Raw genomic sequence first — 25,725 nt, forward strand, 5'->3', positions numbered from 1 at the left:
GCTTTAAATACTTTTCATTCTAAGACTTTCAGGAATATCAATTAGCAGCACCTTTGAATGAAAACTGGATTGCTGCAAATTCTAACTCTATTTGTTAGAGAAAGTATTACTCCACGTTTTCCCCTTTTTTTTGTATTTTTCTTGTCTTTTTTTTGGCAAGAGCTCTACTTGCCAAACAAAAACAGCCATGGATGACAAAAGAGGTAAGGGACAACATAAAACTAAAAGAAAAAGCACACAAAAATGCAAAAAATAGCACAGATCCTGGTGACCGGGAGAGATACAAAGAACAGTAAAGGATGACAAAACAGATAGTAAGAGCTACAAAAAGGGACTGTGAAAAGAAACTTGCAATGCATATCAAAATCAACACAAAAATCTTTTACAATTATATTAGGAAAAAGAGGGTGGTCAAGAGCAAAGTGGGCCCCTTAAAAACTTATAATGGTAATACTGTAAATGAAAATAAGGAAATGGTGGCCATGTTAAATAATTACTTTGCCTCTGTATTTACAGTAGAAGAAGAGGATAGCATGTCCGACACCCCAAGTTTGAATCGGACGGGGACTCCCCATAATTAGCATAAGCAAATTAACAGTAATGAAGAAAACAATGGCACTAAAGAGTGACAAATCCCCAGGACCAGATGGTTTCCATCCCAGGGTTTTAAAGGAAGTAGGTGAGAACATTGAAGAAGCCCCACCTATAATCTTCTAAAGTTCTATCGATTCAGGAACCGTTCCTTTAGATTGGAAAATTGCACGTCAATCCGCTATTTAAGAAAGGTGAGAGAGGGAAACCAGGGAATTATAGACTAGTTAGCTTAACATCTGTTGTCAGGAAATTTAGTTACTAGAGTCTATAATTAAGGATAGAGTGACTGAACACCTTGAAAGTTTTCAGCTGATCAGATAGAGCCAGTGTGGATTTGTAAAGGGTGGGTCATGCCTGACGAATCGGATTGAATTTTTTGAAGAGGTAATAACATAGTGGACATGGGAATGTCTATGGATGTTGTTTATATGGACTTTCAGAAGGCATTCGATAAAGTCCCTCACAAGAGACTGTTAGCTAAAGTTGAAGCTCAAGGAATTGAGGGCAAATTATTGAACTGATTAGGAAATTGGCTGAGCAGCAGGAGACAGAGAGTAGGGATAATGGGCAGGTACTCAAATTGGCAAGACGTGACTAGTGGTGTCCCACAGGGATCTGTGTTGGGGCCTCAACTATTCACTGTACTTATTAACAACTTCGATGACGGGATAGAGAGCCACATATCCAAACTTGCCGATGACACAAAGATAGGCAGCATTGTAAGCAGTGTAGATGGAAGCATAAGATTACAGAGAGATACTAATACCGAAAACAGCCATGATCTTATCAAATGGCGGAGCAGGCACGAGGGGCTGAATGGCCTACTCCTGTTCCTATGTTCCTAGGAGCGGAACAGAGCAGAGGGAGCATCCCATAAAAAGGCGGGATTTCGGAGCACGGAACAGCTGAGAGGAGCGGAACAGAGCAGAAGGAGCGGGGGCCTTCACGCGACAGCTGCGACGGAGTTCGAAGTGAACAGCCAGTAGTCATGGTCCATATCGGTACCAACGACATAGGTTTAAAAAAAGGGATGAGGTCCTGCAAGGTGAATTCAAGGAGTTAGGAGATAAATTAAAAAGCAGGATTACTACCAGTGCCATGTGCTAGTGAGTATAGGAACAGGAGAATAGACCAGATGAATGCGTGGCTGCAGGGATGGTGTAGGAGGGAGGGATTTAGATTCCTGGGACATTGGGACTGGTTCTGGGGAAGGTGGGACCTGTACAAGTGGGACGGGTTATACCCGAGCAGGATCAGTACTGATGTCCTCGTGGGGGTGTTTGCTAGTGCTGTTGGGGAAGGGTTAAACTTGAATGGCAGGGGGATGAGAACCTAAGCAGGGAGACAGAGGAGGGGGAAACAAGGATAGAAACAAAAGACAGAAAGGGAAGAAGCAATAGTGGAAGGCAGAGAAAACGGTGAAAAACAAATAAGGCCATAGTGCAAAATAAAACTAAGATGACTAGCAATCGTAAAAAGACAAGTCGAAAGGCATTGTGTCTTAATGCGCAGAGCGTTCGCAATAAGGTAGATGAATTAACAGCGCAGATAGATATTAACGGGTATGATATATTTGCGATTACAGAGACATGGCTGAAGGGTGACCAAGGATGGGAAGTGAACATCCGGGGTATTCAATATTTAGGAAGGACAGGTAAAAAGGGAAAAGAGGAGGGGTAGCGTTGTTAGTAAAGGAGGAAATCAATGCAATAGTGAGGAAGGATATTGGCTCGGAAAATCACGATATGGAATCTGTATGGGTGGAGCTAAGAAACACCAAGGGGCACAAAATGTTGGTGGGGGTTGTCCATAGGCCCCCAAACAGTAGTGGAGATGTAGGGGAGGGCAGTAAACAGGAAATTGGAGACACATGCAAGAAGGGTACAACTATAATCATGGGTGACTTTAATCTACATATGGATCGGTCAAACCAAATTAGCAATAATACTGTGGGGGGGGAATTCCTGGAGTGTGTACGTGATGGTTTTCTAGACCAATACGTTGAGGAACCAACTAGAGAACAGGTGATCCTAGACTGGGTATTGTGCAATGAGAAAGGATTAATTAACAATCTTGTTGTGCAGGGTCCCTTAGGGAAGAGCGACCATAACATGATAGAATTCCTCATTAAGATGGAGTGTGAAATAGTAGAATCCGAAACTAGGGTCCTAAATCTAAATAAAGGAAATTGCTAAAGTAGGAGGTGCGAGTTGGCTATGATAGATTGGGGAACTTTACTAAAACAGATGGAGGTGGATAGGTAATGGCTAATATTTAAAGAACATGTGCAGGAATTACAACAGTTATTCATTCCTGTCTGGCGCAAAAATAAAACAGGAAAGGTGGCTCAACCGTGGCTTACAAAAGAAATTAGGGATAGTATTAGATCCAAAGAGGAGACATATAAAATTGCCAGAAAAAGCTGCAAGCCTGAGGATTGGGAGAAGTTTAGAATTCAGCAAAGGAGAACAAAGAGATTGATTAAGAGGGGAAAAATAGAGCATGAGAATAAACTAGCAGGAAACAAAAACTGAATGTAAAAGCTTCTATAAATATGTTAAGAGAAAAAAGATTAGTGAAGACAAATGTAGGTCCCTTACAGTCAGAAATGGGGGAAATTATAATGGGGAACAAAGAAATGACAGAACAATTAAACACATACTTTGGTTCTGTCTTCACAAAGGAGGATACAAATAACCTCCCGGAAATGTTAGGGAACCAAGGGTCTAGTGAGAGGGAGGAACTGAAGGAAATCAGTATTAGTAAAAAAAAGTGCTGGGGAAATTAATGGGGCTAAAGGCTGACAAATCCCCAGGGCCTGATAATCTACATCCCAGAGTACTAAAGGAAGTGGATGCATTGGTGATCATCTTCCAAAATTCTATAGACTCTGGAACAGTTCCTACAGATTGGAGAGTGGCAAATGTAACCCCACTATTTAAAAAAGGGAGAGAAAAAACAGGGAATTATAGACCAGTTAGCCTAACCTCAGTCGTGGGGAAAATGCTAGAATCTATTATAAAAGATGTGATAACAGAACACTTGGAAGGCATTAACGGGATTGGACAAAGTCAGCATGGGTTTATGAAAGGGAAATCATGCTTAACAAATCTACTGGAGTTTTTTGAGGATGTAACTAGTAGAATAGATAGGGGAGAACCAGTGGATGTGGTGTATTTGGATTTTCAGAAGGCTTTTGATAAGGTCCCACACAAGAGGTTAGTGTGCAAAATTAAAGCACATGGGATTGGGGGGAATAAACTGGCATGGATAAAGAATTGGTTGACAGACAGGAAACAGAGAGTAGGAATAAATGGGTCTTTTTCCGAGTGGCAGGCAGTGACTAGTGGGGTACCGTGGGGATCAGTGCTTGGGCCCCAGCTATTCACAATGTATATCAATAATTTGGATGAGGGAACTGAATGTAACATTTCCAAGTTTGCAGATGACACAAAACTGGGGTGGAATGTGAGCTGTGAGGAGGATGCAAAGAGGCTCCAATGTCAATTAGACAAGTTGGGTGAGTGGGCAAGAACATGGCAGATGCAGTATAACGTGGATAAATGTGAGGTTATCCACTTTGGTTGTAAAAACAGAAAGGCAGATAATCTGAATGCTGATAGACTGGGAAAAGGGGAGGTGCAATGAGACCTGGGTGTCCTTGTAGACCAGTTGCTGAAAGCGAGCAGTTAGGAAGGCGAATGGTATGTTGGCCTTCATTGCAAGAGGATTGGAGTACAGGAGCAGGGATGTCTTACTGCAGTTGTACGGGGCCTTGGTGAGACCACATCTGGAATATTGTGTGCAGTTTTGGTCTCCTTAGGAAGGATGTCCTTGCCATGGAGGGAGTGTAACAAAGGTTTACCAGACTGATTCCTGGGATGGCAGGACTGACGTATGAGGAGGGATTGGGTCGACTAGGCCTCTATTCACTAGAGTTTAGAAGAATGAGAGGTGACATCATCGAAACATATAAAATTCTAACAGGACTAGACGGACTAGATGCAGGGAGAATGTTCCCAATGGATGAGGAACCTATAACCAGGGGTCACAGTCTCAGGATACGGGGTATGCCATTTAGAACCGAGATGAGGAGAAATTTCTTCACTCAGAGGGTGGTGAACCTGTGGAATTCTCTACCACAGAAGGCAGTGGAGGCCAAGTCATTAGATATATTCAAGAAGGAGATAGATATATTTCTTAATGCTAAAGGGATTAAGGGATATGGGGAAAAAGCGGGAACAGGGTATTGAGTTAGACGATCAGCCATGATCATTTTGAATGGCGGAGCAGGGCCAAATGGCCTACTCTTGCTCCTATTTTTTATGTTTCATAGATTAATTGAATGGGCAAAACCGTGGCAAATGGATTTCAATGTAGGTAAGTGTGAGGTCATCCACTTTGGACCTAAAAAGGATAGAACAAAGTACTTTCTAAATGGTGAAAAGCTTGAAACAATGGGGGATTTAGGGGTCCATGTACATAGATCATTAAAATGTCATAGATAGGTACAGAAAATAATCAAAAAGGCTAATGGAATGCAGGCCTTTATATCTAGAGGACTAGAATACAAGGGGGTAGAAGTTATGCTACAGCTATACAACGCCCTGGTTAGACCACACTTGGAGTACTGTGTTCAGTTCTGGGCACTGCATCTTAGGAAAAATATACTGGCCTTGGAGGGAATGCAGTGTAGATTTACTAGAATGATACCAGGACTCCAAGGGTTAAATTACGAGGAGAGATTACACAAACTAGGGTTGCATTCCCTGAAATTTAGAAGATTACAGGGTGATTTGATCAAAGTTTTCAAGATATTAGGGGAAACTGATAGGCAGAAACTATTTCCGCTGGTTGGGGAGTGTAGGACTAGGAGACATAGCCTATAAATTAGAGCCAGGACTTTCAGGAATGAAGTTAGGAAACACTTCTACACACAAAGAGTGTAGAAGTTTGGAACTCTCTTCTGCAAACGGCAGTCAATGCTAGCTCAATTGTTAATTTTAAATCTGAGATTGATAGATTTTTGTTAACCAAAGGTATTAAGGAATATGAGGCTAAGGCAGGTACAAGGAGTTAGGTCACAGATCAGTCATGATCTCACTGAATGGTGGAACAGGCTCGAGGGGCTAAATGGCCTACTCCTGTTCTTATGTTCCTCCTTTTCTGAAGGAGTCAACTCAGGTAGCCTTTAGGTGCTTCTCTCAAGTGACCATTTTTTCCATACAAGTCTAGACAGTGAGTGTGAGCAGGCTTTTCAACCACAGGGATCATTATAGCCAAGCCCAATCCTGCCCTCATTCAATGTCCACACACAAGCACTTTCCAGCTGGGGTCACTGGATAGTCATCAGGAACAGGAATTTTTGGCTGATTTTCCTCTCCTTAACTCAGAGGTGTCAAACGTACAGCCAGTGGGCTCAATCTGGCCAACGGAACATTTTCATCTGGCTCGCAGACTGAGATTTCTTGCATATGAATCTGACAGATGATCATCCCCTTCCCCCACCCCAATTCCCAGCCACCATCCGTAATAGCCACACGCTCAGATTATTACCTAGGACCCCGGGTAATAATCTGTTAATTCTCAAGCATCCGATGATAGTTGCTTTGTTGTCGCAGGACATTCTTTTATTGCCAGTGGAACTAATCAATGAGAAGCTTGTGGTACTCTAGAACTAGAGTATAGTAAGCGGCAGATAGATGAATCTGCCCAATTGGTGCTACGGAGAGACGGTTCTTGGTTATGACAGGTTCCTGGATGCTGTGCAGTGGGCGAGTGGTAAAGATTCTGGTGGTGCAATGAGCCTGTCACTGAGGCAGGTACTCTGTGCTGCCTGCTGTTATAAGCACTGGCGCAGTAAATAAAGGCCCAACTTCTCCTTACAGAGGGCTCTTGTTAAAGGAGGTTCTGTGATGCTGGCTCCTTTAGTTAGGTGGATTGCCTATTTCCCTAGGCCCACCATATAAAATTAATTTGCCAGCCCTGCCCCTAACTTAAGGGCACTGACACCAATTGGGCTATGTAATCAGAGTCAAGAATCAAACTTAGAATCTTTGAGGTTCAGTTACTCTATGGTTTTACTAACCGAGTTATTGGGAGAACTCAGCCGTTCTTCTCTATTTTAGTGCACAGTCCATTCAATCACAGAGTAGAACTTTGATATTAACCTTGGACGGCTGAGAACAGTGCATCAGAGAGACCTGGTTACTATGAATAGAATGTTATAAATATTCATGAGGTTAATACAGAAAGTTGTGTCACTGAGTAAAAATGTAAGACGTTGAACACACTAAAATGGCTCCAGACATTTAGTAGGCCAGACAGAGATGGAATCAACAAATCCAGGGACAGCTTGCGAGGGCCATCCAAATTAGGTTTCTATTGCTGTTAGAATAACGACGGTTAGGTTATTCATATTTATGAAAACAGCCGATGATGGGAGAACGTAAAATGATCTTAAAATGCTACAAGATCTCCAAATTAGCAATGGTCCACTGGATTGAGGCCAATAAATTTAGAAACAGCCGAGTGACAGTTGTAGTGTAATTGGCCTGGGGGACCAGTGAAGTCATTCCAACAAGCTACATGCACTGCTTGCCGCTCAGATTCTCATGCAGGCTTTTAACAAATTTGCATTTGATGGCTGCCCACATACAAAAGATAAATTACAGCTTTTGGAACGTAAGCAAACCAGTGACTGATACCAGTTCTCAACCTATAAGTCAGTGTTTTGACCCTCATTTCTGTCCCACAATTTCACTGAAGGACACCAGTAGCAAAAACCTGGTACACAAGCATTACATTAGTACATGGTTTTTGTAGAATTCCAATGAATTTGAATGTTTTCAAACTCCAATATCTGGGACCAGTACAATGACAATAATTGAAATAACTTTACACCGCAATACTATTCTTTATTGCTTCTATATACTGACATACAGGCACCAGCATCACAACATCTTTATTCAACAAATTATAAACTGGCTAACCTAACAGCAAATGTGAAGTTGTGAATTTTAATGTTTAAATTGACATAAACATTGGTAATATTGTGACCAAATCCCAGAACAATCTACTGATGGTTTGGATGCAAAATATGTAGGGGAGAGGGAGATTACAGATCGGTTAACCTGTTACAGGGCATATCTAGATTGCTTGTAGCATAGATACCAATGCTGTTACTAGACTTACTTAGTATATATGCTACGGGCGAGGGAGGAAATCACACGAGCCAAAATTCTTTAAATGTTTAAATGTTTCCCAATATGTTTTGTGTCAGATACTTTAAATTAAGTCAAATTGTTCCCACCACAATCACTAGCATCACCATATTTTATCCTAGTGTTATATAGCTCAAATGCTCTCTCCATATGCAACCCAAATTCAGGAAGATTAGAGCTGTAAAGGTGTTTTTCACAGTTTATGTGGATTTATGTAAATTCTTGTACGCTCACCACGAGGCTTCATTAAAATCCTAACGATAACCTTCTGGCATGTCACGTCAAAATGTAAAGCCCAGAAAACCATGCCTCTCTCTTTTTCTCCCTATCTGCAATAAGTGAAATCGCAATAACTAATCATAACAAAACTGACAAAAAGGAAAATTCAATCAAAAATCCTTTATGACTTGGATTAAGACAATTGAGCTACTTTTATATTGCACTTTTTTATATTTGTATTTCAGATGTTCAACATCAGTGAGCAGCTCTGGGCATTTATGCTGTTAAAAGAATTTTCCAGACCTCAACTGTAGACTCATAGACCTAGCTTTATCTGAGCTTAAGGGGGTAATTTTAACCTAACTCATTGGGTGGGAATCATAGGAACATAGGAACAGGAGTAGGCCATTCAGCCCCTCGTGCCTGCTCCGCCATTTGATAAGATCGTGGAATACCAGTTTTACACCCCACCCAATATTACTCATCGACTTCAATGGACAGTAAAATCGGGCGGGGTGTAAAACCAGCGTTGCACCCGATCCAATCAGCTTCCGAAGGACGGATTAAGTTAAAATTGCCCCCTATGAGTCAGCTGTGTTATGGAAGGCAGAATTAAAAGTATAAACACTGGGACTTGGCTCCTTGAAGGTGAGCTCCCAGAATTCAAATTAAAATATAAAAGCAACTTATAACTTCCATGACAAACCACAAGATGAGCAGTCCTCATCACCATTATACTGTGATTATTGTATTGTTCAAGAAAATCCCAACAATTTGAGTTAAAATGATTCGAAGGCTCTCCTGATGGCTTAGCTGGCTAAGCCAATCTGTAACTCACTCAGAGACCAGGAAGCGACATGGTTCAATCTTCATTTTGTGCTGAGTTACCTGAGGGCACCAGTAAGGAAGTTGACCATAAACTAGAAAGGAGTCAATGCCTTCACGAAAGGGAGAAAGAAAACTAGAAAAAGAGGTGAGGGGAATAAAAAGCTATAAAATGACATGCTTTTTCAGCAGAGATAGATCACAGAGTAAGAGTACATTTGAGCCTTTCATGGCTGTTTGAATGGCCCAAAGCAGCCAACAAATTCACATTTAAAACTAAAATTGTTCAGACTGAAGAGGGATCACTCCCTGGAATGGTCTGCCCAAGGAGGCAGATAGTGTGGAAAAATTTGAGGATAGCTATTTCAGAGAGTGAGACATATCAGTTTTTGGCCAGATTGATGGCAGAGACTTTTCCGGTCCTGTACTTTCCTGTGTTCCGATACCACAGAATTTCCAGGAGTACTCCCGGTGCCACGCGCTAGCAAGTACAGAAATAGGAAGTGCAGCAGACGAATGCGTGGCTGGAGAGATGGCACAAGAGGGAGGGCTTTAGATTCCTGGGGCATTGGAACCAGTTCTGGGGGAGGTGGGACCTGTACAGGCGGAACGGGTTGCACCTCAACAGGGCTGGGACCAATATCCTTGCGGGAAGGTTTGCTGGTGCTGTTACAGAGGAACACAAGAACAGGAGTAGGCCATTCAGCCCCTCATGCCTGCTCCGCCTTTTGATAAGATCATGGCTGATCTGTGATCTAGCTCCACATACCTGCCTTTGGCCCATATCCCTTAATACCTTTGGTTGCCAAAAAGCTATCTATCTCACATTTAAATTTAGCAATTGAGCTAGTATCAATTGCCATTTGCAGACGAGAGTTCCAAACTTCTACCACCCTTTGTGTGTAGAAATGTTTTCTAAGTTCACTCCTGAAAGGTCTGGCTCTAATTTTTAGATTGTGCCCCCTACTCCTAGAATCCCCAACCAGCGGAAATAGTTTCTCTCTATCCACCCCATCCGTTCCCCTTAATATCTTATAAACTTCGATCAGATCACCCCATAACCTTCGAAACTCCAGTGAATACAACCCCAATTTGTGTAATCTCTCCTCGTAACTTAACCCTCGAAGTCCAGGTATCATTCCAGTAAATCTACGCTGCACTCCCTCCAAGGCCAATATGTCCTTCCGAAGGTGCGGTGCCCAGAACTGCTCACAGTACTCCAGGTGCGGTCTAACCAGGGTTTTGTATAGCTGCAGCATAACTTCTGCCCCCTTGTACTCCAGTCCTCTAGATATAAAGGCCAGCATTCCATTAGCCTTATTGATTATTTTCTGCACCTGTTCATGACACTTCAATGATCTATGTACCTGAACCCCTAAGTCCCTTTGGACATCCACTGTTTTTAAACTTTTTACCATTGAGAAAGTACCCTGTTCTATCCTTTTTTGATCCAAAGTAGATGACCTCACATTTGTCTACAATGAATTCCATTTGCCACAGTTTTGCCCATTCACCTAATCTATCAATATGTAATTTTATGTTTTCATCTATACTGCTTACAATGTCACCAATCTTTGTGTCATCCGCAAACTTAGATATGAGACTTTCTATGCCTTCATCTAAGTCGTTAATAAATATTGTAAATAATTGAGGCCCCAAGACAGATCCCTGCGGGACTCCACTAGTCACATCCTGCCAATGTGAGTACTTACCCATTATCCCTACTCTCTGTCGCCTTTCGCTCAGCCAATTTCCTAACCAAGTCCGTACTTTTCCCTCGATTCCACGGGCTTCTATCTTAGCTAACAGTCTCTTAAGTGGGACCTTATCAAATGCCTTCTGGAAGTCCATTTTAATAACATACATTGACATTCCCCTGTCCACTACTTTAGTCACCTCTTCAAAAAATTCAATCAGGTTTGTCAGGCACGACCTACCTTTCACAAATCCATGCTGGCTCTCTCTGATCACCTCGAGAATTTTCAGTTATTCAGTCACCCTATCCTTAATTATAGACTAAAGCGTTTTCCCCAAACAGATGTTAGGCTAACGGGTCTATAATTCCCCGGTTTCCCTCTCTCTCCTTTCTTAAAAAGCGGAGTGACATGTGCAATTTTCCAATCCAGAGGGACAGTTCCTGAATCTAGAGAACTTTGAAAGATTATAGTTAGGGCATCTGCAATGTGCTCACCTACTTCCTTTAAAATCCTGGGATGGAAACCATCTGGTCCTGGGGATTTGTCACTCTTTATTGCTATTATTTTCTTCATTACTGTTGCTTTACTTATGTTAATTTTATCAAGTCCCTGTCCCTGATTCAATATAAGTTTTCTTGGGATTTCCGGCATGCTATCCTCTTTTTCTACTGTAAATACTGATGCAAAGTAATTATTCAACATGTCCGCCATTTCCCCATTGTCAATGACAATATCCCCACTTTCAGTTTTTAAGGGGCCAACACTGCTCCTGACCACCCTCTTTTTCCTAATATAACTATAAAAGTTCTTCGTATTGGTTTTGATACCCCTTGCAAGTTTCTTTTCATACTCTCTTTTTGTAGCTCTGTTTTGTGACCCTTTGTTGATCTTTGTATCTTTCCCATTTGCCAGGATCTGTGCCATTTTTTGCCTTTTTGTATGCCCTTTCTTTATGTCTTATACTGTCCCTTACCTCTTTAGTTGTCCATGGTTGTTTTTTATGGCAAGTAGAGTTCTTGCCTCTCAGGGGTATAAACCAGTTCTGTATCTCGTTAAATGTTTCCCACTGATCATCAGTCGTTTTACCCATTAACAGATTTGCCCACTTTACTGTGGACAGTCTCTGTCTCATCCCATTGAAGCCGGCCTTACCCAAGTCTAGAATCTGAGCAGCTGATTCATTTTTTTTCCCTTTCAAACACTACATTGAACTCGATCATGTTATGATTGCTATTGGATAGATGTTCTCGCACAGTTAAGCTGTTAACTAAATCTGGTTCATTACTCATTACTAAATCTAGTATGGCTTGCCCCCTTGTTGCCTCTAGGACATACTGGAATGGTTATGGCACAGAAGGAGGCCATTCGGCCCATCGAGCCTGCACCAGCTCTCCAAAAGCAACCCAGCTAGTCCCACTCCCCTGCTCTTTCCCTGTAGCCCTACAAATTTTTCTCCTTCAGGTACCTATCTAATTCCTCTTTGAAAACCACAATTGAGTGTGCTTCCACCACCCTTTCAGGCAGTGCATTCCAGATCCTAACCACTCGCTGCATAAAAAGGTTTCTCCTCATGTCGCCTTTGATTCTTTTGCCAATCACCTTAAATCTGTGTCCTCTGGTTCGCGACCCTTCCACCAGTTGGAACAGTTTTTCTTCATTTACTTTGTCTAGACCCTTCATCATTTAGAACACCTCTATCAAATCTCCTCTCAACCTTCTCTGCTCTGAGAACAATTCCAGCTTTTCCAGTCTATCTACGTAACTGGAGGTCCCTCATCCCTGGAACCATTCTAGTAAATCTTTTCTGCACCCTTTCTATGGCCTTCACATCCTTCCTAAACTGCGGTGCCCAGAATTGGACACAATACTCCAATTGCGGCCGAACCAGTGTTTTTAAAAGTTCAACATAACATCCTCGCTTTTGTACTCTATGCCTCTATTTATAAAGCCCAGGATCCTGTATGCTTTTTTTAAACCAGTTTCTCAACCTGTCCTGCCACCTTCAAAGACTTGTGTACATATTCCCCCAGGTCTCTGTTCCTGCACCCCCTTTAAAGTTGTACCCTTTAGTTTACACTATCGCTCCTCGTTCTTCCTATCAAAATTATTACCTCACACTTCTCAACATTAAATTTCATATGCCACGTGTCTGCCCATCCCACCAGCCTGTCTACGTCCTCTTGAAGTCTATCACTATCCTCCTTATTGTTTACTACACTTCCAAGTTTTATGCCATCTGCAAATTTTGAAATTGTGCCATGTATACCCAAGTCCAAGTCATTAATATATATCAAGAAAAGCAGTGGTCCCAGTACCAACCCCTGGGGAACACCACTGTACAACTCCCTCCAGTCAGAAAAACAACCATTCACCACTACCCTCTGTTTCCTATTCCAGAGCCAATTTCGTATCTATGTTGCCACTGTCCCTTTTATTCCATGGGCTTCAATTTTATTGACAAGCACTTTATCAAAAGCCTTTTGGAAGTCCATATACACATCAACCACATTGTCCTCATCAATCCTCTATTACCTCATCAAAAAACTCAATCAAGTTGGTCAAACACGATTTGCCTTTAAAAATCCATGCTGGCTTTCCCTTATTAATCCACACATGTCCAAGTGACTATTAATTTTGTCCCGAATTATTGTTTCTAAAAGCTTCCCCACCAAAGTTAAATTGACTGGTCTATAGTTGCTGGGTTTATGTTTACATCCTTTTTTGAACAAGGATGTAACATTTGCAATTCTCCAGTCCTCCGACACCACCCGTGTCTAAGGAGGATTGGAAGATTGTGGCCAGTACTTCCGCAATTTCTACCCTAGCTTCCCTCAGCAACCTATGATGTAGCCCATCCAGACCTGGTGACTTATCTATTTTAAGTACAGCCAGCCTTTCTAATACATCCTCTATCAATTTTTATCCCATACAGTATCTCAGTTAAGTACAGTAAAGGGATCATCATTCTTTTAAAGTTGACAGTTTGCCACTGGGTGGCAGATGAAATTGACATGTTTGCAAGATGGACATGAGCCAACTACACTGGAATGCTAGAACGTATTACCCAAATCTAGCACTATAGACCAAAATTCCTTTTTTTTTTGAGTTTGGGGAGCTAAAAGATCCATCAGGACCCCCACAACAGAAATTAAGCTAAAAGAAACTACCTGCACTACAGCAATTTGTAATTGTGGGGTTCAAAGGAACCTCTGCAAAAGACAAACAAATGTTAAAGTTCATTCCACTTCCATCCAAATTTTTGGTCAACAAATATTGCAGTGCAGAGAATGTTTCCTTCAATTGCAGTTAAGCTTACCGTACCTCTCTTGACTATCATTTTATTTGGGTACAGCTCCACAGGAGCAAACAGCCTTCAAATACCTCACCTAAACAGGTACTGTTCATGTGATCACTTTCCAGCAGGGGAATTATCAGTTGGCAATCAGCAATCCTAGCCAGATTATTCCTTTGCCTAGGCTGAAGGTGCTGAAGCTAATTATTGTGCCACAGTGGCTGAGATCAGCTAACTCAGCACAAATTGGGAATTAAACCCAAGATTGCACTGATCCATATGGTTCAGTATTGCACCGCACGGTGCATTTAAACACGGAGCCCTAAAACCTTCCTTTCATTCTCTGCTTCAGTGAAGTGTTATGGATAGTGACTGGGTACTTGGAATGCACAATCCTCTTCCCCCACCCCCAATTAAAAAAAACTCTGGGTCACAACTCTAAATGTGTACAACTGCAGGTTTTAAGATGCAAACTCTCTCGTCAATAACGGGGCAAGACATGTCTGTCTGCAGCTTTCTGACGTCCCAAGCAAAGTCCTGAACCGTTACTTGGGTCACCATGATAAAATCCAAAACAAAAATATTCACTGAAATGGCTTAACTATTTGAACTGTTTTACGTCTGAAGTTTTAGAACAGAGTCGCTTTGCAGTACTTAATTTCAACAAGTGAAATTATTACTATAGGGAAGGATGTATCTGAAACGGTGAATGTCACTTGACATGATTTTTAAAAAAAAATACAACCACTGCAAATATAACATTTGAAGTTCAGACCACCACTTAAAAAATCCCTAAACTGCATGCTGGTTAGATCTTGCCTACACCACTGAAGGCTATAATATAGATCTAATTGGAATAATGTGTCCTGATGTACTGCCACGTTCTTCTCGGAGTAGGAATTTCCTCTGGGCACGCACTAGGCAGACAGCTCGGTCATTGAAGTGATTTCATCTCTAATCACTAAGGCGACTCCTCCCCCTCTTCCTTTTTCCCTATCTCTCCTGTAGACCTTATAACCCGGTATATTTAGTTCCCAATCCTGACCATCCTGCAGCCATGTCTCAGTAATAGCTATCATGTCATACCCTCCAACTTGAATTTGAACCTGTAGTTCATTTAATTTATTCATTATACTCCGTGCATTTGTATATAGAACTCTTAGTTGGACCACACACCCTAGCCTGACCTTCAGCTTTGATGCTGGGTTAATCGCCTTATGCTTTCTAGTTTTCACTATACCTGTATTGCCTAAAGTACACTTTCTTTCTGCTGCTCTATGCTTTTCCCTTTCACTTGTTCTTGAACAAGTGTTTGTAGTATTTGTATTGTAAATTTCCCCTGGGTCTTCCCCTCTCTTACTGCTCTCAACTTTACTCCCTTCTGACTCCCCGCTCAGGTTCCCATCCCCCTGCCACTCTAGTTTAAACCTTCCCCAACAGCTCTAGCAGACATCCCCGCAAGGACATTGGTCCCGGTCCTGCTCGGGTGAAACCCGTCTCGCTTGTACAGGTCCCACCTTCCCCAGAACCGGTCCCAATGTCACAGAAATCTAAATCCCTCCCTCCTACACCATCCCTGCAGCAACGCATTCATCCGGTCTATTCTCCTATTCCTATACTCACTAGCACGTGGCACTGATAGTAATCCTGAGATCACTACCTTTGAGGTCCTGCTTTTTAATTTATCTCCTAACTCCTTGAATTCACCTTGCAGGACCTCATCCTTTTTTCACCTATGTCGTTGGTACCAATATGGACCACGACTACTGGCTGTTCACCCTCCCCCTCCAGAATGCCCTGCAGCTGCTCCGTGACATCCTTGACCCTAGCACCAGGGAGGCAACATACCATCCTGGAGTCACGTTTACGGCTGCAGAAACGCCTATCTGTTCCCCTTACAATTGAATCCCCTATCACTATAGCCCTGGCACTCTTCTTCCTCCCCTCCTGTGCAGCAGAGCCGCCCATGGTGCCACAAACTTGGCTCTTGCTGCTTTCCTCTGATAAGCCATCTCCCCCAACAGTATCCAAAGCGGAATATCGGTTTGAGAGGGAGATGGCCGCAGGTGACTCCTGCTTTACCTGCCTAGTCCTTTTACTCTTGGATTGGGGAAGGTTTAAACTAGCTTGGTAGGTGGATGGGAACCTGAGTGTAGATCCAGATGGGACAGAATCACAACTGGAGATGGAATGCAGAAAATTAGTAAGTGAACTTGGAAGGCTATAGATGCAAAGGTTAGAAAATAAACAACAAAGGAGTTTGGCAGTGCTTAAAGGTATATACCTCAGCTGGGACCGATGTCCTCACGGGGAGGTTTAAACTAATTTGGCAGAGGGGTGGGCACCAGGATGTAGCATTGGAAAGGAGAAACAAGGTGCACAAAGAATTGGGAGAAAGATAGCACTAGAGCAAGAAATAGTATGGCAGTAGATGGGACCAGACTAAGAGAGTACAAGAAAGTCTAAGATAGGTTTACAGTGCACGTGTATAAACGCACAAAGCGTGTTAAACAAGGTTGGAGAGCTGCAGGTGCAATTAGCCACGTGGGAACATGATGTTGTGGCGATAACGGAGGCCTGGCTCAAAAAAGGGCAGGATTGGGTACTAAATATTCCTGGATACAAGGTGTTCAGGAAAGAAAGGGAAGGGAAGAAAGGAGGGGGTTGGCAGTATTAAGGAGAATATTGCAGTGCTGGAGAGAGAGGATGTCCTGGATGGGTCAGGGACAGAATCTATTTGGTTAGAGTTAAGAAACAATAGAGGTGCCATTAAACTACTGGGAAGGAGATAGAGGAGCAAATTTACAGGGAAATTACAGAGGTGCAAAAGCCATAGAGTAGTGATAATGGGGGACTTCAACTATCCTAACATAGACTGGGATAGTAATAGCGTAAGGGGCAAAGAGGGAGAGGAATTTTTGAAATGTGTTCAGGAGAACTTTCTTGACTAGTACGTTTCAGGCCCAACGAGGAAGGAGGCATTGCTGGACTTGGTTCTGGGGAATGAGGCGAGCCAAGTGGAGTAAGTGTCAGTGGGGGAACATTTAGGGAACAGCAATCATAGTATCACAAAGTTTAGAATATAGTTATGGAAAAGGACAGGGACCACTCTAAAGCAAAAATACTCAATTGGAAGAGGGCCAATTTCAGTGGGATGAGAACTGATCTGGCCCAGGTGAATTGGAATCAGATTGGCAGGCAAAACTGTAATTGTACAATGGACCGCCTTTCAAGAGGAGATGGTTCTGGTACAGTCTAGATACATTCCCACGATGGAGAAAGGTAGGGCAACTAAAGCCACAGCTCCCTGGATGACAAAAGAGATAGAGAGTAAGATGAAGCAGAAAAAAGGGGCATATGACAGATGTCAGGTTGATAACACAAATGAGAACCAGGCTGAATATAGAAAGTTCTGATGGGAAGTGAAAAAGGAAATAAGAGGGGCAAAAAGTATGAGAATAGACTGGCGGCAAACACAAAAGGGAATCCAAAAGTCTTTATAGGCATGTAAACAGTAAACGGGTACTAAGAGGAGAGGTGGGGCCGATCAGGGACCAAAAAGGAGATCTACTCATGGAGGCAGAGGGCATGGCTGAGGTACTAAATAAGTGCTTTGCATCTGTCTTTACCAAGGAAGAAGATGCTGCCGGAGTCTCAGTAAAGGAAGATGTAGTTGAGATACTGGATGGGTTAATAATTGATAAAGAGGAGGTACTAGAAAGGCTAGCTGTACTTAAAGTAGATAAGTCACCCGGTCCAGATGGGATGCATCCTAGGTTGCTGAGTGAAGTTAGGGTGGAAATTGTGGCGGTACAGGCCATAATCTTCCAAACATCCGTAGATACGGGGATGGTGCTAGAGGACTGAAGAATTGCAAATGTTACACCCTTGTTCAATAAAGGGTGCAAGGATAAAAACCAGCAACTACAGGCCAGTCAGTTTAATCTCAGTGATGGGGAAAATTTTAGAAACGATAATCCAGGACAGAATTAGTAGTCACCTGGACAAGAGTGAATTGATTAAGGAAAGCCAGCACGGATTTGTTAAAGGCAAATCGTGTTTAACTAACTTGATTGGGTTTTTTGATGAGGTAACAGAGAGGGTCGATGAGGTGCATATGGACTTTCAAAAGGCTTGTCATCAAGATTGAAGCCCAAGGAATAAAGGGGGCAGTAGCCACAAAATTAGCTAAGTAACAGGAAGCAGAGAGTAGTGGTGAACGGTTGTTTTTCGGATTGGAGGGGGGTGTGGTGGTGCTCCCCAGGGGTCGGTACTAGGACCACTGCTTTTCTTGATATATATTAATGTCTTGGACTTGGGTGTACAGGGCACAATTTCAAAATTTGCAGATGACACAAAACTTGGAAGTGTAGTGAACAGTGAGGAGGATAGTGATAGACTTCAAGAGGATATAGACAGGCTGGTAGCATAGGCCGACAGGTGGCAGATGAAATTTAATGCAGAAAAATGCAAAGTGATACATTTCTGTAGGAAGAACGAGGAGAGGCAATATAAACTAGAGGGCACAAATCTAAAAGAGGTACCGGAACAGAGAGATCTAGGGTTAAATGTGCACAAATCGTTAAAAGTGGCAGGGCAGGTTGAGAAAGCGGTTAATAAAGCATACGGGAACCTGGGCTTTATAGATAGAGGCATAGAATACAAAAGCAAAGAAGTCATGATGAACCTTTATAAAACACTGGTTCGACCACAACTGCAGTATGGCGTCCAATCTGGGCACCACACTTTCGGAAGGATGTGAAGGCCTTAGAGAGGGTGCAGAAAAGATTTACTAGAACGATTCCAGGGATGAGGGACTTTAGTTACGTGGATAGACTGGAGAAGCTGGGGTTGTTCTCCTTGGATCAGAGGCAGTGCAAGGAGATTCGATAGAGGTATCTAAAATCATGAAGGGTCTAGACAGAGAGAAACTGTTCCCATTGGTAGAAGGGTCAAGAACCAAAGGACATAGATTTAAGGTGATTGGCAAAAGAACCAAAGGTGACATGAGGAAAAGCTTTTTTTTACACTGCGAGTGGTTAGGATCTGGAATGCCCTGCCGGGGGGCGTGGTGAAAGCAGATTCAATCATGGCTTTCAAAAGGAAACTGGATAAGTACTTGAAAGGAAAAAAATTTGCAGGGCTACAGAGATAGGGTGGGGGAGTGGGACTAGCTGGATTGCTCTTGCATAGACCCGGCACGGACTCGATGGGCTGAATGGCCTCCTTCCGTGCTGTAACCTTTCTATGATTATATGAATTGGAAGAATATTGAACCTTCTCTCAACGGATTTTAGGAACATGCCTAGCTCGATTCTTAGATTACACCGTGGGTTCAGCAAAGAGCAACATCACCACCAAAGCTCAATGGATTAAACACTCCTAAAGCAGATTGTATCTCAAGAATGAGCAAGAAAGTTGACATTTCTGTCCAACTAATATATGCAAATATAAAAACAGAACTCTGGAAGTTATGTAGACTAGTTTGCAGAAGTCCTTTACAGTGTTTGAACAAGGACAGGATTAACAGTAAGCTTTTGTACAAAGCTGTAGCACATTAAATGGGTGACTTCATAAGGCTAAAATTATAAGTGCACAGTGCTACCTGGAGCACACAATCCTTTCAGAAAATGGGCACCATGTGTGTGACTCCAAATTGTCTGCAAAAGTCCTGCAAGTTAAATTATTTGCTTTGGGACATTTGACACAAAAACGCTTCAGAAATTATTTTTAAGCAGATAATATAGGATTAAAAACAGAATTTTACATTTAAATGAAAAAGATTCCCAAAATATATTTCCTACTTAATTTGATCATGGAAAATCTACAAACTCTGCACTTGTGCTTCACAGAATAATCGCATTTGCTCAGTTTCATAATGCAATGTTATATGGGCAGAAATGGTCACATTAGTCAACTGTCCTGACCCTCAATGGTGGCATGAAGTTCGACATCACCACCTTAATGTGGTGTTTTATTATTCAAATACTAGGTTTAAGATCAAATTAATTCACAAAGAGAAAAAAAAACACTGAATAAAAATACTTCTCAGCAAACCTAGACATCACATACATGTTTTAATACTGTTATATGTTCCTGCCTGGGGCACTGAAACTTTGATAAGATAATCAAAAAAACACACAAATTATATAAACAAAAATAACTGCTTTCTTATATTAAAAAGATGGTAACTCAAATGAATAAGTTCTCTATTATAGCAATACTTGCATTAATATACTGCCTTTCAAATCAACAAGTCTGTAAGGTTGTACCCTTGCTCATAGTACAGTGGGCAAGTGAGTTCACTATAATGGTGTCTATATGTGTATCTCTTTTTATATGATTTTGTGTGACTAAATACTCTGGTGCTGGATGTGTGAACCACGTAGGACTAATATCAGAGCAGGGAGCTCTTAGATCACATCAAGAAAGGCAGCCTCAGAATTCCGCTTTCTGGCTCGTTTACATGACCAAATTAAAAAAGATGAAACAAACAACATTCCTCACTTAGTTAGGGCTGGAACCCTCATCAGATACTGGGTAACCACAAACAATGGAGCCTTACAAGGCTGGTCCACAAAACCTGGCCTGGAATCTGAAGGAATCAAGGGAGGCCTGGAGAACTATGAAATCCCAGCCTTGACACGAAGACAAGACTAGATAAGATGAGGCAAAACAGGCTTAAGCTTCTGTGTGAAGTCATGATTGGTTAAGGCCAGAGGTGGGACAAAAGCTGCTTCTGCAGACCCCTGGAAGAATACAGGGAAGGGTGATCCCTTTTCCTTAAAGAAACAAAGAATTCAAGGCACCACTGGGCACCTTGCCCTTTTGGGAGACCCCAATAGGGCAGGGGCCCATGTCAATAGCTGACCCTGATCCCACCCCCAAAAGTGGCATAAAAGGAGCACCCAGCGCTGGTATCAGATTGTAGAGTCTTGGCAGGAGTAGTGACTGGTGACGTTGGAGACCAGCCAGACAGCTATTCGACATGTCGACGAATGATCTCGATCGTTCGAAGTGGCTCCAGGCAGAGCAGGACTGAGGACAAGGGTTCCAAGAGGTCACCCCAGGCGGGGCAGAAGACATGAGAGATAACCAATCGACGAAGGTACCCAGGTGAGGTGGAAAACGCTTTCTTCAAGGCTCCTGAGGCAGACACAACTCTACCCAGTGCGTAACAGGTGATATGATCTCTTGCTCTGTGTTGTAAACCACTGCCCCAACACTGCGTGTGTTGGTTCTTTTGTGAAGTTCAATAAAGCACCTTTTTACCAAATTGGAGTCACATCAATTACTGGCAACTGAGAGTCAAATCTCTACAAGTCTCAAAGCACTTTCCAGAATATTGTTATGTAGGCAAATTCAGCAGTGATTCTGTGCTAGCAACAACCCACAAGCAGCAGTGATCAGAATAATTGTGTTTTTTTTTTAAATGTTATTTGTTTTTGGAGAAATCTTGCCCAGAACATTTGCAGAACTCCATGCACTTCTTCAAATACTCCCAGGAGAGCTTTTAATACCCACCCGAACAGGTTGAATGGACCTCGGATTAATGTCTTATCCAAAGGATGTTATTAACTCTAAATACTTACCTACAAATTATCACCATAGGCAAGATTGATTTAAAAAAATACAATTTTAATTAAGAAAAGTAAATTTTAGCAGTTACAACACTGTTCTATGGAATCAATCTGTCCATTCCATTCAGTAAACAACCAAGCGGGAACAGTCTGATTGAAGAATGCTTTTTTAAAAAAAATATAATCTCCACTGAATATTTTCTGTCCATTCGTAAATACTAAGCAGACAAAACAGTAGGTAGCCACAATCAGTCCAAAGATAAAGATCCAGAGTGAGGAAACTGTGATTGGCATCATCATGGCATATCCACTTCACTCTTGACTGAGTGAAGGCAATTTTTTTTAAAAAAGAAAGTTCTTTTAAAAGTTAACACCGAACATGTAGCATCTGGAAAATCAAGTGCTGTTTTTCTAATGCTGCAAATAGGATATTATACTATCACCATGGAAACATGAGAGAAGCAATAGTATCTTGGAGTCATTTATGAATAAAATTGGCTTTACAAATAACGGTTCCTTTCCAGAATACAATATTGCTTTTATATAAAAAAAAACTTGATATCATTCAATTTATCAATCTATTGCAATTTTACATGGCTCACAGACCTGCAATATTCAACAGCAATAATTTATGAAGTACCATTTCTATAAGAGGCAATGTACTCTGCAAGGCAAACATGACATCCTGAAATCAAAGAGTTAATGCTCCAAAATGTCACATTTTTGCAGCAGGCATGGGTTTTGTTGATTTACTTAACCTCAGATCACGAGCAATCTGTTCAATGTTTTACTGCAGGTGATGCACAATGCCAATTCTGTGCAAATCTCAGAAGGGCTGTAAAATTAGTTATTTGGCTTCAATTGTATTGAGAAAAAGCCACATGAGCAGTCCAAGAAATAAGGAGAGTAGCCCTTTTTATATGGCTTGCCCATATTCTTCATAATACACTGAACTGCATGAGACCACTTGGGTGGTTGACTCATCACATGGAATACAAAGGCTTCAAAAATGAGCCTTTATACTAAAAGAACTTGCATTTTCATAGTATCTTTCATAGGAACAGGAATAGGCCATTCAGCCCCTCGAGCCTGTTCCGCCATTCAATGAGATCACAGCTAATCTGTATCCTAACTCTACTTACCCGCCTTGGTTCCATATCCCTTAACACCCATGGCTAGCAAAAATCTATCGATCTCAGATTTAAAATTATTAATTGAGCTAGCATCTATTGCTTTTTGTGGGAGAGAGTTCCACACTTCTATCACCCTTTGTGTGAAGAAGCGTTTCCTAACTTCTCTCCTGAATGGGCTGGCTCTGATTTTAAGGTCATGTCCTTTTGTCCTAGACTCCCCCACAAGCCGAAAAAGTTTCTCTCTATCTACTGTATCAATTCCTTCTCAGAACCTGAGGACACCTTGAAATACTTTTGAAGTTTAATCATTGCTGTAATGTAGGGAAAATGGACAATTATTATTATTTTGGCGAGGAGTGAGCTTGGAAGAGAATGTCAATGCTGTCATGACATCAAGTGCAAGAAATGCAAATGATATATTTGTAATGTATGTTTAAATACAATTGGAATTATACTAATAATTCCTTTATTAAGGGGAATATCAGTGAGGAAGTGGAACTGCTCACCAGCCCAGGGGCACTGAAGTCATTTGCAGTCTTTCCGCTGTTGCCCCGTTGAGATCTGTTAGGAACACAGACTGGGAATCAAACATGGGACCTTCCTGTCTCTGGAGTTACTGCAGTGGCCATGTGTTGCATTTACCCACTAATCTATCAGAGGAGCATTTACTAAAAAAAATATAATTAAAAGATAAATGTACGGTGGTGCAATACTGAGAAATGAACACCAGAAAGATCCCAGACTCAATCCTAGGTCTGAGTTTACTGATCTTGGCTGGCACAGTATTGGAGACACAACAAATGGCCTCAATGCTTCTTGGCTAGAGGAACATCCCACATTAAGGTCATGGGATCCTTGAATATCCCACTGAAACATCCCAATATTCTCCCCAAACTACCATTATTTTACTTTTTGCATAAAAACTGTAGTTTTCTTAAAAATGAAGTCACCGATAGGGTTGCCAATTCTGGTTGGCCGTATTCTGGAGGGTTTCTGCCGACAGGAGACCCGGTCCAATTTGAGGGCCAGGCCTCATTAACAGACTAGGGGTGGAAAACGAGCATCCGGGGCTGCCATGCTGAGTCGCTGAAATATCTTTTAGGGGGTGCGGTAACGGCTCGAGTTATTTTAAATGGAGCCTGCTCACAAAACTAAATTTAAAAAAAACTTACTTTCTGGGTTCCTCTTCAATTGGACTGCCGGCTGCAGTCAATGCTGTACGCACCACCCAGTTAAGTCCTAAAATGACGCTCGGGGTACTATGTACGTCACTCAGGCAGGTGCTCTGGCCACCCACAGTAGTAGGGTTGCCAACTTTGGTTGGTGGCATTGCTAGAGATTTGATCACGTGACATTCTGATCATGTGGCGTCTGCAAATATTACTGCATCGCTCTCTCTATCTCCTTGAACTCTGGTTCTGTGTGAGGGTGACAACTCAACCGGGAGCCTCAGTCAGAGCTGATCTGTTCTTGGACTTCACAGGTTGAAACTGGCTAGAACGGACCAACCTGAACTAAACTGTGTGTTCGCACAAAGGGTGGGTGTTTGGGGCACTTCTCACAGGGAACATCATCCTAAACTCAGCTCAATACCAACCTTTCTAAACTACTCCCTGGGCTCGGACTCAATGAAGGAGAATTTTCATTGAATAATAGAAATTGCAGCACAAGAGGTGGCTATTCGGCCCTCGGTGCCTGTGCCAATGTTGGTGCTCTCTCCTGTAACCCCATTCCCCCCCAGATGCTTTTATATTCCTCCTTTTCAAATATTTATCCCATTCCCTTTTTAAATTATGTTTTAGTCTCAGTCTCAAAAGCCAGTTATGGTGAAGCATCCCACGGTCCAATAGCCCTCACAGTTCAAAACTCTTCCTTTTCCCCTCCCCTTCGATCTTGGTCCCTATTTACCCACAGTAAAGTCCCCAAGTTTCACTCGCCCCTTAACTGGCTGTTCCTCTCCCGGTGTCGCTCCCACTGACCATGCTGCTACTGCTCCAGGCTCTGCAGGAAATGCTGGTCCCCACGCCCACCCCATTCCCAAGTCTCCCTCTCTCCCCCGGCCCCATCCTCATTCCCCAGCCTCCCTCTCTTCCCCAATCCACCCGACCCCTGGCTCTATTCCCGTCTCCCTCTCTCCCTGACCCCATCCTCATTCCTCAGTCTCTCTCACCTATACCCCAATCCCAAACCCCAGTCTCCCTCCCTCCCCCTGACCCCCAATCTCCCTCTGACCTCCCATCTTCATTCCCCAATTCCCCTCTCTCCCCAAACCCCATCCACTAGTCTCCCTCTTTCCCTCTGACCCCCATTCCTCAGTCCCTCTCTCTCGTCCCCAATTCCTGAGCCAATCCGACTCCCAATTATTCCCAATCTCCGGCACTGCTCACAGCAGTGATCGGGATATTAATCTCTAATTCCTAGTAACTCCAGGAAATTCCGGGAGAGTTGGCAACCCCAGTCGCTCGTGGTTAGTCTCGCAAACTGAGGCACTTCAAAAAGGTCTAGGGAGCACTGAGGCACGATTTAATTCCTAGCTGTATCTCCCAGCACCTTCTGTTGTTCATTCAGTTCAGTAGAGTGGTGTTCAGATGGATTTCTATATCATTTTACATACTACTGAAATCACATAACTGTTTATACTTGAAAAAAGTCTTCTTAATACATCCAATAGAATCTACATTCTTACACCAAAACAAATTAGAATATTTTTGTTTATTCTAAGTGCATTAAGAAATCCTGCATGGCTATGTACAGTTATATAATTGCATATTACAATGTTCAGCACCAAAAAAAAGTTAGAGAAAAGCATACATTACATTGGGAAGAGAAGCCTTGTGTAATCGGAGAACAGCAGAAGATACTCTGCCAAGATAGAGCTTTATATATAGACAGTACTGGTTAGGCTAAACACTCAGACATATCACTACAAACGAAAGCCAGACAAACATTACAGCTTCCGGATCTTGCTCTCCCCTCCCCATACCAGGGCTTTGCATTTTATGCTACATCGATTCTTTTTTGCAATCCTGTGAATGAGTCTAAATGGCCTGAAATAATGTCCAGAGAACAACCCAATTCTGAACTCTGAAGCACAAACATTTGTATATAAAGTATAAATCCTGTTTATCTAGACTAAATGAGGAATAGGAATGTTCTATTGAG

The 25,725-nt window shown here is 42.3% G+C and overlaps 1 protein-coding gene across 1 annotated transcript in view; it reads right to left on the minus strand.

Moving 5' to 3' along the window:
- LOC137339933 (ligand-dependent corepressor-like) overlaps nucleotides 1-25,725 on the minus strand; it is a 65,178-nt gene that overhangs the window by 6,520 nt on the left and 32,933 nt on the right. The gene's annotated exons all lie outside the window — the stretch shown is intronic.

The sequence above is a fragment of the Heptranchias perlo genome, chromosome 21, assembly GCF_035084215.1.
Source record: "Heptranchias perlo isolate sHepPer1 chromosome 21, sHepPer1.hap1, whole genome shotgun sequence".
NCBI classification, from domain to species: domain Eukaryota; kingdom Metazoa; phylum Chordata; class Chondrichthyes; order Hexanchiformes; family Hexanchidae; genus Heptranchias; species Heptranchias perlo.